General features: G+C 39.9%; 1 protein-coding gene and 1 long non-coding RNA gene across 3 annotated transcripts in view; both read left to right on the top strand.

The window, feature by feature from the left end:
* The window catches only part of DCAF5 (DDB1 and CUL4 associated factor 5), a 101,313-nt gene that overhangs the window by 1,293 nt on the left and 86,128 nt on the right, over window positions 1–13,892 (top strand). The gene's annotated exons all lie outside the window — the stretch shown is intronic.
* LOC125755591 (uncharacterized) lies at window positions 135–5,542 on the top strand. Its single transcript, XR_007412404.1, has 2 exons — window positions 135–566; window positions 1,797–5,542. It is a non-coding gene; the product is annotated as an uncharacterized LOC125755591 (long non-coding RNA).

Here is a 13,892-nt window from a genome sequence, read left to right as displayed (position 1 = left end):
CTGAATCGATAGCCTATTGCTCCCGGGGAGGCCCGGGCCGGCGGGCGGGCCGCGGCGACAGCTGCCCCGGGGGAGGTGCGCCTGCTGCCCGTGGGGGCGCTCGCTGCCGCCGCCCTCCTCCTCCTCCTCCCCCCCCCCGGGGGTCTCGGGGCCCCGGCGGGGATGCGGTCCGCTGGGGGCGGCTCGGCGAAGGCGGGCGGAGGGGAGGAGGGCGCCGCCGGCCGATCTGGCGTCCCCGCTCGCCTCCCACCCTGCGCGGGTCCCTTTTCCTGCATTGAGAGGGAGGGAAGCGGGACCCCGCGCTGAACGTGGCGCTCGGCTTCACCCCGGCCAGCCCCCGAATGGTTTCCTAATTTACGTCAGTGGGCGGCTGGCCAGAAACTTCTGGGATCACGGCACAGCCTCGGTGTTCTTCGCGAGTTAGCAGTCGGAAAGGCACGGGCGAGCAGTCCGGTTGAGGGGTAGCAGAGAGAAGACGGGAGTGATCGCTTCACGAACCGGCCTCCTGGGGTTTCTCCAGACCCGACCTGCCGTTTCTACCCTAGATCATTTTCTCTTTGACTTAGGTAGATTTTGGCCCGAGATCATCCCCCCTGAAGAAACCTGATATTCTACTTCAAGGCTTACCGCCCCCAAACAAAAGCCTCTTTCCCCGACACTGCCGAAAATTCCAAAGGGAAAAATGGGGGAAGATCTCTTTAAAGAGCTCACGGTCCCCCCCCCCCCTTCTGTATTCTTTATATTCTAGTCTCCTTTCCGACGGATCTGTTTCCAACAGAGATGTCCCCAGACACAAGTAAACTCTCCCTCCTGGGTGAGGGGATTGGGGGGGTTACCCATTTAATAGGCTGAACTAATCATGGGAATTAAACCGTAAGTACAGTGGTGCGTTGCCCAGCTTAACACTTTTTTAAAAAATAACAAGATTTATTTAAGATAATCACTCACCTGCCGTACAATTCACCCATTTTAAGTTAACACTTTCTAAAAGACACTGTAATGTGTCCTCCCTTCTCAATAAGTTATCCTTGTGCAGGATCTTCCCCTGTCTCTCAAATGAACCCCATTTTGTCTAGTCTTGGCCAGTTAATTTCCTTTATCTTAATTGTAGTCTGTAGAAAAGGAGAGTCCTTTCCACAGGGCAGGCTCTGGCAAACCCCGTTTTAGGCATCTATTCCCTTATGTTTCTAAGCCAGAGTTGCCCATCTCCATCATTACTTTCTGGGTTTCAGTCTTCTTTGCTCCTTACTCCCCCTTCTTCCCCTCCCACTTCCTCTACCTCGGTCCTTCCTGTTTCCTATCTACTCCTCCTAGTCCATGTAGTAGGCTCCTGCTACCACCACCCCCCCCACCCCCACCCCCCGCCAAGTTTAGCTCAGATACACTTAGCTTTTCTTATTTATTTCCTGATCATAGACTTTTGGTTAAAAGCCTTTTTAGCTATTCACCTTCCATTATAAGTACAACTTATGCTAACAGAAAGTTCCTCCTGTTTGCTTCAGATAAGGAAGCCCCTCTGGGAGTCAAATACACCTTAACTTGTTAAAGTTAATTAAATATTGTTCTGAGAAGTCCTTCAATAATCTTACCCAATTTAAAACTAAAGTGTCAGGTTTACATTTTTTCTTATCTATCATTTTCTTTAGCAGTTAACACCTGAGGGGAGAGGCTCTTAATGTTTTGAGGCTAATGCTATCTATACCTAATATTTCACAATAATGTGGTGGGACGCCAGACTCTGGGATGGTAACAAGATTACTTTTATCATTTTGTTGTTGTTCTTATATCTTGTCTAGATTGGTGAAAGACTTTAGAAGTGATGTTTGGGAGATCCCTGGGTGGCTCAGCGGTTTGGCATCTGCCTTTCTGCCCAGGGTGTGATCCTGGAGTCCCGGGATTGAGTCCCACATTAGGCTCCCTGCGTGGAGCCTGCTTCTTCCTCTGCCTGTGTCTCTGCCCTTCTCCTTCTCTCTCTGTGTCTCTCATGAATAAATGAATAAATTCTTAAAAAAAAAAAAGAAAAAGAAAAGTGGTGATTAAAATGATAGTGTATTCACAGTTTGTTCACTGTTTTCATTTCCTAATTGTTTGGGCAGGCTCACATTTCTTGTAACTGACACATAACTATTTGATAGAATTAAATTAGACCTAGGGCAGAGATATTTGGGTGGTTCCTGTGGCCTTAAAAAATGCGATTTGCTGAGAATACATCATTGCTGTTTTGTTATAACAGCTAGCCCCTTTCCCAGGGCTCAATGAGGCCAGCAGATATTAAGAGTAAACCAGAGAAAATCAGGAAGGAGAAAAGGTGTTCTAATGGGCAGTGAGACTGAGATAGCAACAAGTGAGAGGATGGTTTTCTCATATTTAGAACATTAAAATATTTTAACTTAAAAAATATTTTTCTTTATTGTTGATCAGAAAAGGGCATTACTGTGATATCCTATAAGGCAGTGTGGTATGGAATACAAATGGTTGAAATCACTGCTGTGTTTAATGTGTGACCTTTTAGTCAAGTTGCTAAGCCTCTGAGTCTGTTTCCAGATGTACCAGCACTTACCTGAAGGGCTCTTACGAGAACTACATTAGGTAGTTTAGGTTGTATGCTGAACTGAGTGCCAAATCTCCCAGAGAAAGTGCTGAGCTTGGGATCCCTGGGTTGCTCAGCGGTTTGGCGCCTGCCTTCAGCCCAGGGCGTGGTCCTGGAGACCCAGGATCGAGTCCCACATCGGGCTCCCTGCATGGAGCCTGCTTCTCCGTCTGCCTGTGTCTCACATGAATAAGTAAATAAAATCTTAAAAAAAAAAAAAAGAAAAGAAAAAAAAAGTGCTGAGCTTGTTTTCTTTCCCTTTTGTGCTTTTAACTTGTGATTAATTATTAGCTGACACTTGTTCTTACAGTTTTGGTAACAGACCTGTGCAAATAGGGCAGACAGGATAGTTTTGGGACTTTTTCATGTGGAATGAGAAGGCACAATATATGTTAAAGTGCTACTCATAAGAGATCCTACCAACATCAAGGAATTTATGCTAGAACACATTATTTGAGGGATATCCTAGTTTTACCCTTTAAGTCTTGCATCTCATGCATCTAATAATATTATTTTTCCTGAATTGATATTTAAGACTAATTGATATTAGAACTTGTAGAGCTAGCAGATTAATAGCCCATTAGTATGAAGTTTTGGGTTTCAGTGAGAGATTATGATCTCTTTCTTGATGCTTATGACTAAATGTAGGAAAAGCACCTTTAGAAGCTTTTCAAGTAGCATCAGTAACTACTGTTTTGGAGTGTTAGCTAATAGGAGTTGTGAATGGGGAGAAGCATTTAACTATACTTGGTCATACTGTTTATAACTGAGATAACCATGTAGTCTGATTTCTATTTCATATGGGTCTCTGACTTTATTATCATAAGTTAGATACAAATTAATAGCATGAATTCTTGAGTCAGGCTGCCTGGGGATGAGTGTCAACTCAACTACTTGCTAACTGGGTTACCTCTGCTAAGTCACTCACTCTCAGCTATATAATAAGGGCAGTAATACCCCACAGGGTTGTGATGAGGACTGCATGAAATAACACTTGTAAAGTTCATAGCATCAGGGCCTACCTTGTGATTTTGCTCTGTTTGCCATGCCACTGCTGCAACCCTTAGTATTGTTATTTAGCTTGAACTTCACCAAAGGTTTTAGGAGATTGACATGTTCAGTATCTAACACTCATTTGCACATAGCACAGTGCAATGTGAAAAATTGAGAAAGATCTTAATGAGATGACTGTTAAAATTGGCTTTGTAAATAAGCTTAACCCCAGTATTGTCATCAAAGTATATTTTTAAGCATCAAATTCTAGCTGTGATAGTAACCATATGCTCAATTTGAACCTATTAATTAGTGATCATTTCCTGTTTCCCAGTCACCAGTTCTATCAATTTTATGGAATCAATTGATTTGTAAATAAATTAATCTATCTACAGGTAGAGTGTTTGGCTTTAGCCAGTGGAATAAAGTCTAACTTACTAGAACTTCCCATGTGTTTATGTAGAATGGATTTGTTGGTCCAGTGGTTAGTTTATCAGGAAAAATATGGCCAGTGGTAGGGCAGATTTCTGACTTGAAAAAGCTTTCATAGTACATACATTTCAATAAGATGATTAGGGAGTCAACTGTTGGATTTTCTTCTGGGCTTTTCTATTTACTGATAATCCATTGCTGTGAAGGCGTTGAATTTTATCCTTTGGTCTATTAATTGGTTCAACAAATAGTTTCTGAGTGCACAGTTTATAAAGCAGAAGCGATTAGAACAGAAATGATGAATCTGGTATAAACCATGCTCTCAAGCTTGTATTTTAGGAACATTTACTTATGATTTGTAACAGTGCATGGTCCTTTTAAAAATTTCCCCCCTCTGCTTTATGATACTTTAATAGATACTTGATTTTTCTCTGGCTTGCAGATACTTGATTTTTTTCTGGTTTGCAGTTCTACTTTAGCAAATAATCTTCTTGCTTATGAGTTTTAGTGGGAAAGAAAGAAGGCTCATAGGGATGCCCTTGGAGGACATTGCTGTGATAAATTACAGAGATCGTGTCATAAAAGGATAAGGTAACATGGATATTTATAGATGCATATTATTTTTCCCACTTGTTCTTCAGTCAGCTAATTGATACCTATCAAAGATCGGCAAATTTAGAATTATGTCCAGGCTTGTTGCTTTTGCTTTAAAATAAACTAGTGAGGTTGAACTGATGACCACCAGTCTTATTAAACATTATTAGCACAGCAAAAAGTTGTATTGGTGTTCTGTATTGTTCAAAGGATCATCACTGACTTAACTTATGCCAATGTATTTTTAATTACAGAGAGTTCCTAAGAGAAGCAGTAGCCCTCAGTCATGTATCCTGGGACCACAAGTGTGTACTCATTCACTGATGATTGATAGATTTGGTTGTAAAATACAGTTAGAATCATTTAGATCAGGGAAACTTTATTGACCAGTAAGACTTGAAACACAGATGGATGCTGCCTTCTGAATTATGAGTTAAGAAGTAGATGCATTTATCTTCTCATGCACTGAGCCAGGCGAAGAGCACTTCCATTGTTAATAAACAGCACTTAATTTTAATTTTTTTCTTTTTTATGGTTTCAAGAAAGAAGCAATTGCTTTTTATTGTTTTAGTCTGAATTTAGATACTCAAGGGTAGAATTAAAGCCTTTTAAATTTAAAGGAACTAAGTCCTAATTCAAATGAAGATTACGTAGGTTAAGAAAGAATTTATTCTGTTTTCAATTTTTGATCCCCTACATTATAAGTATTGTCTCTTAAAATTAAAGAACTGAATATTGGGGCACCTGGGTGGCTCAGTGGTTGAACATCTGCTTTTTTGGCTCAGGTTGTGATCCTGGGGTCCTGGGATCGAGTTCCTCATCGGGCTCCCCATAAGGAGCCTGCTTCTCCCTCTACCTATGTCTCTGTCTTTCTCTGTCTCTCATGAGTAAATAAAGAAAATCTAAAAAAAAAAAAAAAAAAAAAAAAAAGAACTGAATATTTATCAGTTAGGATTAACCTTAGATGACTTTGTGAATGTGAAATTGAATTTCTTTTTTACTTGATTCTCTGTTTTCTTTAAAGTTTTGATTTTATTTATTTATTTTTTAAGATTTTATTTATTTATTCATGGGAGAGGCAGAGACATAGACAGAGGGAGAAGCAGGCTCCCTGCAGGGAGCCCTATGTGGGATCCCGGGATCACAACCTGAGCCCGGATCATGACCTGAGCCGAAGGCAGATGCTCAACCTCTGAGCCACACAGGTGGCCTAAAATTTTGATTTTAAGTTATAAGTGTTAGGTTACTATTTGCCTGTGGATATGTAAGCTGATTTTAGGTGATCTTTAAATAACTATTTAAATTTTAATAGTACATTTATTTTTATATATGGAAAAGTTAACTAGCACGTGTAAAGTATTTTTAATGAGTTTATTGCTTAAGGTGAGATTAAAAATTTTAAAAGTCCATTTAAAGAAAAATAATGGTGAATGTGTTACATGGATATGGCAAAAATCAAAAGTTGATCAAGATTGACTAAAGCTTGGGAAATATTGCACTAGGTAGTCTTTTTTGTATCTTTCTTTCTTCCTCATTGATTTAAAGAGAAGGAAAGATCTTCATTTTATGGAAAAGGGAGTGGAGCAAGCCCAAAGATGACTTGCCCAGAGCTGCCTTGTTAGTCTTTGGCAGTCAGCTGGCCAAGTAGGGTCCTGCTCCCAGGCACATGCTGTTTCTAAGTTGCCTTTTTATATTTTTTCTTTTTTTTTTTTCTTTTTTCTTTCTTTCTTTTTTTTTAAGATTTTAAAAATTTATTTATGATAGACAGAGAGAGAGAGAGAGGCAGAGTCACAGGCAGAGGGAAGAGGCAGGCTCCATGCCGGGAGCCTGACTCGGGACTCGATTCCGAGACTCCAGGATCGCGCCCTGGGCCAAAGGCAGGCGCTAAACCGCTGAGCCACCCAGGGATCCCCTCTTTCTTTTTTTTTCTTATAGGCTAATTCACTTTTTCTGGATCTCTTCTAAAAATTGAAAGCTGAAAAATTAGCAGTTTCTGACCACATATGCAACTCTAGTTGCTCCTCTTAGATGATAAGTTTTGCTGTAAATGAAGTTAACTTGTTCCACACAAGTATCTTATGTTTATTTATTCATTAAAAATATTTAATGGTAACATACTATGTGTGCCTCTTGAATCTTAATAACTACAGGATTTTTTTTTTTTTTAACATTCATTTAGCTTATAATGTGTGCCAGGCTCTCTGCTAATAAGCACTTTATGTGTCTTATTTGCCACTTGGAAAATAGCCAGTGTTACCTATAGTCTAGAAAGACTGGTGTTTGAAGGTTTTGTATTAATCGTCATAACTAAGTGCTAAAGAATCAAGAAAGGACATTGATCAATGACTGCTGAGGGTTCTGTAATGCAGAGAACTGGTAGGGCATTAGTGGAAGAGTAGATTTTGGAATTCATTGTTTCTGGTTAAAATGAAGTGAAATATAATTTGAGGGATAAAAAAAGATTTTTATTACCTTGGACTTTGTTAGCTGTTTCCCAAGTTTTAGTTCTTTTCAGCTTTAATACTTATTAGCTACTACTGCCTATATAAACTTCCTTTTTTTTTTTTTAAAGATTTTATTTATTTATTTATGAGAGACACACAGAGAGAGAGAGGCAGAAACACAGGCAGAGGGAGAAGCAGGCTCCATGCCCGATGAGGGACTCGATCCCCGGACTCCAGGATCACACCCTGGGCTGAAGGCTGGTGCTAAACCGCTGAGCCACCTAGGGATCCCCCAACATAAGCTTCCTAAAACTTATTAACTCTCATGGTCTCACATCTGCTGATCCCTCAAAAATCCACAGTGCTCCCCAGTGCCCACCAAATTAAGAATGCCTCACCTGACGTTCAACTGAGACATTGCTGTTCACAAAGATAAATGTTTAACAATAAAAATAGCTAATTTTTTAGCATGTCATTCATTTATCAAGTATTATTTGGGGTATTTCATATGTTAGGCCCATTTATATATGTGACCACATTTAATACTTAAAAGAACCTTTCCTAAGGTAGGGTTAGTGTTATTATCCTTATTTTCCATAAAACTTAGAGAAGTTAAGTGACGGTGAAGGCTTTTGTAGTTTGCGGTGGAGCTGGATTTGCAGCCTCGGTCCGCTGGAAATTTTTAGTCTGAAATTTTTAGTCTGAAATTTTTAGATTGTTCTGTAGGATCTTACTTTTCCCCTACATTTTCTTCTTTTGGTGCTATCACTCTTGATACTTTACTAACTGCTTTTTTTCCCCCCTTTGTAAATGAAGGGAGGAGGGTATAGCTGTGGGGATGGATCAGTAGGCTTTGAGCCAATAAACACAGTTCTGGTCACAGCTACCATACTCACTTCTCCAGCAGATTTTTTTTGGTGCTAGAAATCACTTCACCTGGATTTTGCTCTTGGCAGTCATTTAAAGTCTCCTTCTTCCTTAAATTTTGCGTGTTACACACTTGCTTACATAAACCATATAACTTCACACTGGGTTAAACTCACCTGCTTTAGTAAGATATAATTAGGAGTGGGTATAGGGTGTATTCTGGTTGCCAATTTGGTTCCTCTTCTCTATTAGCCCAACCAAAAGTGCAAACAACATACATGTATTTATTGAGCCTGTAATTTGAGTTTGATACCTGCTGAAAGTATGCTGATTGAGTACGTATGCTGATTGAATACATTTGCTGATTTCAGCCAAAAGAAATAGATGCCTCCTCATAAGGACATAGATGGATAATGATAGTGCTTTTTGGAAGAAGGTTTAAACAATATAACATGGGATTATTTGCCCAGAGAGCATTGGTAAGTCATTTGGAAGTACTTTGCCACAGATAAAATATCATAAAGGAAGGTATGACTCCTAGACAGGTGATAAGCCTGTTTAATCCTTAATGAGCTTGAACTATAGCATTCTTGCAAATAAAATTTACTTCTTTCACCAGCAACTTCATTCTGCTTCTGTGTGAAAAAGAAGGTATTCCATTTCCAAGATTATTCACAGATTGGGTTAACAAGGAGGGTTAGATTCCACTTGCTCTTCACATCAGTTATCCTAAGTCAGTGATTCAGGGAAAGACTTGACAACAGCAGTTTGTCACTTTTGCTATCTGCTCTTCCCATGCCTTCACGGTCACACTTTTCCTTGCTACCTTACTCAGTCATTGCACTTTGCAGTGTTAATACCCAAGATTCTATCACATACTTCTCAGGATGCAGAGTTGATATGCATTGGAGATCAAGTCCATGTGCTCTGAGTATTATTTTCTTATTAGGGCCAATTTGAAAATGGAAGTTATATTCTGGAAGGCTGGGGCAAGTAGGAATCAATGAGAAAATGGGATCTGAGGAAATTGACAGGCTTAACAGATTTTGGTAGCAGAGATGTTGGTAGAAAGACTGATTCCCATCTTCCGTTTTTGCCTCTGCTGGGCTTATACCCCTTGATAAACAAGGTAAAATTATCTTACATGGTTGACAAAGTAACTCTGTAGGTTCCCTGCCTACCTTGCTGCCTGCTGGGGTCCTTTATAACCATATATCCTGTTTTTTTTGGGACCATCCCAATTCCCCCATTGTCCTAGTACAATTATTAGCACTCCTTTCATTCTTAAAGTCCTAGTTTGATAAGTTATACGGCCCCCTACTCTTAATCCTCTGAGTTGCCTGGTACTCAGGAAGATCAAAGCCCTGTTCTCTTAGCTCTTCCTATTCACCATTGAATGCCTCTGGTGAGAAAGCCATCAAGCCTCCGTTCTCCAGTCAGGTCTTTCAGCTGGCACTTTTAAGGTACTGGATTGAGCCTGAGAGGCAGAGTGATTGGTTAGTCATTTGTCCCCCTCACTCTTCTTATTAGAAAGGAGGAGAGGAAGCTATAATCATTAAGAAAATGCTATGTCCAGAGCCCAGTAAGTTACCTCTTTCTTTGTATATACCTCCTCTTATAGTTACCCATCTACTGTTCACTTGTATATTCTTCCTTCCTCCCTTTTAAAAAGTCTTCCTGTGGGTTATTTTTTGCAGTTGATTTTAAGGAAATCTGTTTTGACAAATGATTCCCTACTGAGTTGGGAATTTTTTCCTGAGGTATTTTTTTTCCCCCCAAAAGTGGGTGTGATATTGATATTAAAACCATGTTACAGGCTTAGTTTTATGGAGTTTCTATCTGTCCAGTACCAGAATATATTTGAAGGAAAAGTTGGCCCTTCAAATATATAGATTGGCCCTGGGAAGGGTTTTCAGGAGTTGCAGTTTTTCAGGTATATGGCCAGTTGGCTCTAGAACGTCTTTGATGTTGTGAAATGACATCAGTAAAGAAATTTAAGAGATCTGGGTTAGAGTCCTGATTTCACCATTGTCACTGTTATCTTATACTGCTAACATTCTGTCTCAGTGGAATCATAGAATTTTATTGCTGGAAAAGACTAATGGTCATCTAATTGAAGCCTTTAATTTTACATATAAGAACACAGACAAGCAAAGAAGTAGTGATTTGCCCAGTAGTTTACAATTAGTAAGTAGTATAGTCAGGATTAAAATCTGAATCTGGGTCTTCTGATCTGGTCTCTCAGTAGGGGAAGTCACGAGCTTCAGTGTTTCTGAAGGACTCTACTCAGGTAAAGTGTTCAACTCTTTTGTTGGCTTCCTCTGCCACTAATTCTTTATTATTGTTATTATTATTATTTTAGAAGGAGAGAGTGTGTGGGCAAGCAGGGGGAAGGACCGAGGGTGAGGGAGAGAGAATCCTCAAGCAGACTCCCTGCTCAGTGTAGAGCCCAACACAGGGCTTGATCCCAGGATCCTGAGATCATGACCTGAGCGGAAATCAAGAGTCGGACACTTAACCTACTAAGTTACCAGATGCCCCTCTGCCACTACATTCTATCTGTAGTTTTATTGTCCCTAGACATGGTTGTTTTGATTAAGTTGACAGTGCCCATTATTTTAGAGATGAGTCAGTAGAGATTTTCCAGGTTAGAGGCTCTCTGGCTGAGTCTCCAGTTTTAATTCTTAGCCTGCCTATACTTCCCTTGCTTTGGAAAGTCTGTTTCTTTCCAAGAACATTATTCAGGAGGAAGAAGTTTCTGCAAATCTAGATGCCTGTCAAAATCTTGTTATACAACTTCTCTCATTCTGAATTTCCATTTAAGTCTTGTATCTAAATTTCAATAGTATCTTTTGTGTTACTACTTAAGGCCAAGTGACTAATTGGAGCCTCTGAGGTTTGTTTGTTTGTTTGTTTCTTTTTTTTTTTTTTTTTTTAGGTGTTTTAACTATGCTTGATGGTTTAGTGCAGATATTAGCTGCCATAGATGTCCGAGGCATGTGTTTTTGCCTTCCATATATTGGCAAGAAACAACTGAAATTTACATGTTTGGCAACTTGCTTCAAGCAGCCCTTGAGTCTCAGGGTTGACATTTCTGTTTATACCTGCTTGTGGGTGGGTATCGTGTGCCTTCCTGAAAGGACTAAAAAGCATCTGGCCTGCATTGGTTCAACCTTTTAGAATTGCTCAAGAAGAGAAAAGAGAGCTTTATTATGTTGTTAATGTTGTTTATGCAAGGAATTTTGCAAAAGTCAGGCAGGCAGTGTTCTATTTTAAAAAAACAAAATATCAGAAAGCACTCAGAATAAATAAATGAAGAGGGTGTCTGTGATAGAATCAGGAGAGCATAGTGTCCAGGTTAGTTTTGTATAGTAGAAGAATTGAGACTGGACATAATCTGTGGTCTGGGAGTACCTTATATAGTGCATTGTACTATCTTAATAGCTTCCTTGTAAATCCTTACTATGTTGAGATCCAAGAATCTTTTTTAGTGTTCTTCTAGCTCTATTTGAGGAGCTTTTGTTCTTTGACATTTCACTAATTCCATACTTTACTATTGAGAATTTCCTGTTGAATCATGCAAGTCAATAGAATAGGGCACTTAGAAGACAGGCTTCTCACTTATTCATATTTTTTTTAATATCATGTATTAATTCAGAAAATAAAAGGATATTTAAAGAAAGGAAATATACCATCTACTCAGGATGACCATATTTGACACATGGGACATATTTTAGACTTTTTTGTATGCATATGTACATATTTTAAAAATAAAATTGGGGGGTGGGGAGCCTGGGTGGCTCATTGGTTAACTGTCTAACTCTTGATTTCAGCTCAGGTCATAATCTCAGGGTTTTGGGATGGAGTCCTGGGCCTGCTCATCAGGGAGTCTGCTTGAGATCCCCGCCCCCCATCTCTCTGTCCCTTGACCCCTCCTCCTGCTTGTGCTCTTGCATTCTCTCTCTCAAATAAATCTTTATTTTTTTTTTTTAATTTTTATTTATTTATGATAGTCACACAGAGAGAGGGAGAGGCAGAGACACAGGCAGAGGGAGAAGCAGGCTCCATGCACTGGGAGCCCGACGTGGGATTCGATCCAGGGTCTCCCGGATCGCGCCCTGGGCCAAAGGCAGGCGCCAAACTGCTGCGCCACCCAGGGATCCCTCAAATAAATCTTTAAAAAAATTTTTTTTAATTGGAATTACGTCATCTCTGCTGCTTTGTAACTTTTTTCTTACTTAATGTTAACATTATTTTGGTATGTCATTGAATATTCTCAGCCTCAACAGTATTGATATTTGGGGCTGGGTCATTCTTTGTTATGGGGGCTGTCCTGTGCATTGTAGCATGTTTAGTAGCATCCATGGCCTCTATCCAGTATATGCCTAGCACCTCCCCCATTGTGATGACCAGAAATGTCTCCAGACATTGCTAAATGGTCCAGGCAGGAGATCACCCTGGTTGAGAACCACTGTCTAAATAAAAAATTCTTAGACTCTTTGGTCTCAGGACCTCTTTATATTATTAAAAGTCATTTAAGACCTCAAAGAACTTGGGGAACCTGTGTGGCTCAGTGGTTGAGCATCTGCCTTTGGCTCAGGTCGTGATCCCCGGGTCTTGGGATAGAGTCCTGCATCGAGCTCCCTGCATGGAGTCTACTTCTCCCTCCACCTATGTCTCTGCCTCTCTTTCTGTGTCTCTCATGACTAAATAAATAAAAATCTTAAAAAAAAAAAAAAAACCTCAAAGAACTCCAGTTTATGTAGGTCATTTTTATCAGTTTTTATTGTATTAGAATTTAAAACTGATAAAGTTAAAAATACATTTAAGAATAGAATAATAAGGGACACCTGGGTGACTTGGCAGTTGAGCACCTGCCTTCGGCTCAGGGCGTGATCCTGGAGTCTCAGGATCGAGTCCCACATCAGGCTCCCTGCATGGAGCTTGGTTCTCTCTTTGCCTGTGTCTCTGCCTCTGTGTGTGTGTGTCTCTCATGAATAAATAAATAAAATCTTAAAAAAAAGACATAGCTTTAAAAAAATAGAATAATAAGCCTTATATTAACATAATAGTATTTTAATGAGAAATAATTATTTTCCAAAATAAAAAAATAGTAGAGTAACATTATTACCTCTTTCCAACTCTGTAATGTCACAAAAGACATACTGAAGGCATTTACATTTAATCTGTTGTGAAATAATGGTTTAGGTGACATATATGAAGAAAATTCAGCCTTATACAGGTATGTAATTAGAAAAGGGGAGAGAAGGGCAGCCCAGGTGGCTCAGCGGTTTATCAGCGCCTTCAGCCCAGGGTGTGATCCTGGAAACCTGGGATCGAATCCCATGTCGGGCTCCCTGCATGGAGCCTGCTTCTCCCTCTGCCTGTGTCTCTGCCTCTCTCTCTCTCTCTCTCTCTCTCTGTCTCTTGTGAATAAATAAATAAGATCTTTAAAAAAAGAAAAGGGGAGGGTATTTTAATGCCTTATCAGATAACTGCATATTCTTTGAGATTATATTAAAATTCAACAAGTGGAAGTTTCTTAAAGATTAGTTGCAATGTAGAATCTGAAACCATATCAGAGAACTTTTCATAATCTGTTACATTAAAATCCATTAGTCTGTAGCATGCCTGGATGGGCTGTTGGTTAAGGCTCTTGGTTTAGGCTTGGGTCATGAGATCAAGCCCCAAGTAAGGGGAGTTTGCTTGAGATTCTCCCTCACCCTCTGCTCCTCCCCGCCCCTGTGCACACACAGGCACACTCTTTCTAAAATAAAGAAAAAAAATATATATTTTTTAAAGCCTTTCCCTTAGGTTGCTGGCTTTTCTTGAAAAATTCAAAGATGATGCAACCTTGAGCCTGCATTCCTCTATGGCAATACCTGGCTAGAGCTGAGTAGTGGCCTGTTCTTTAAAAAAGGTTGTATATTTTCCGGTCTGCCCTTTACTCTGGGAGGTTTCACTCATTTGCT

Source organism: Canis lupus, chromosome 8 (genome assembly GCF_003254725.2).
Source record: "Canis lupus dingo isolate Sandy chromosome 8, ASM325472v2, whole genome shotgun sequence".
NCBI classification, from domain to species: domain Eukaryota; kingdom Metazoa; phylum Chordata; class Mammalia; order Carnivora; family Canidae; genus Canis; species Canis lupus.
The sequence above is the reverse complement of the archived record's forward strand: the minus strand, read 5'-3'. Positions and strand labels throughout refer to the sequence as shown.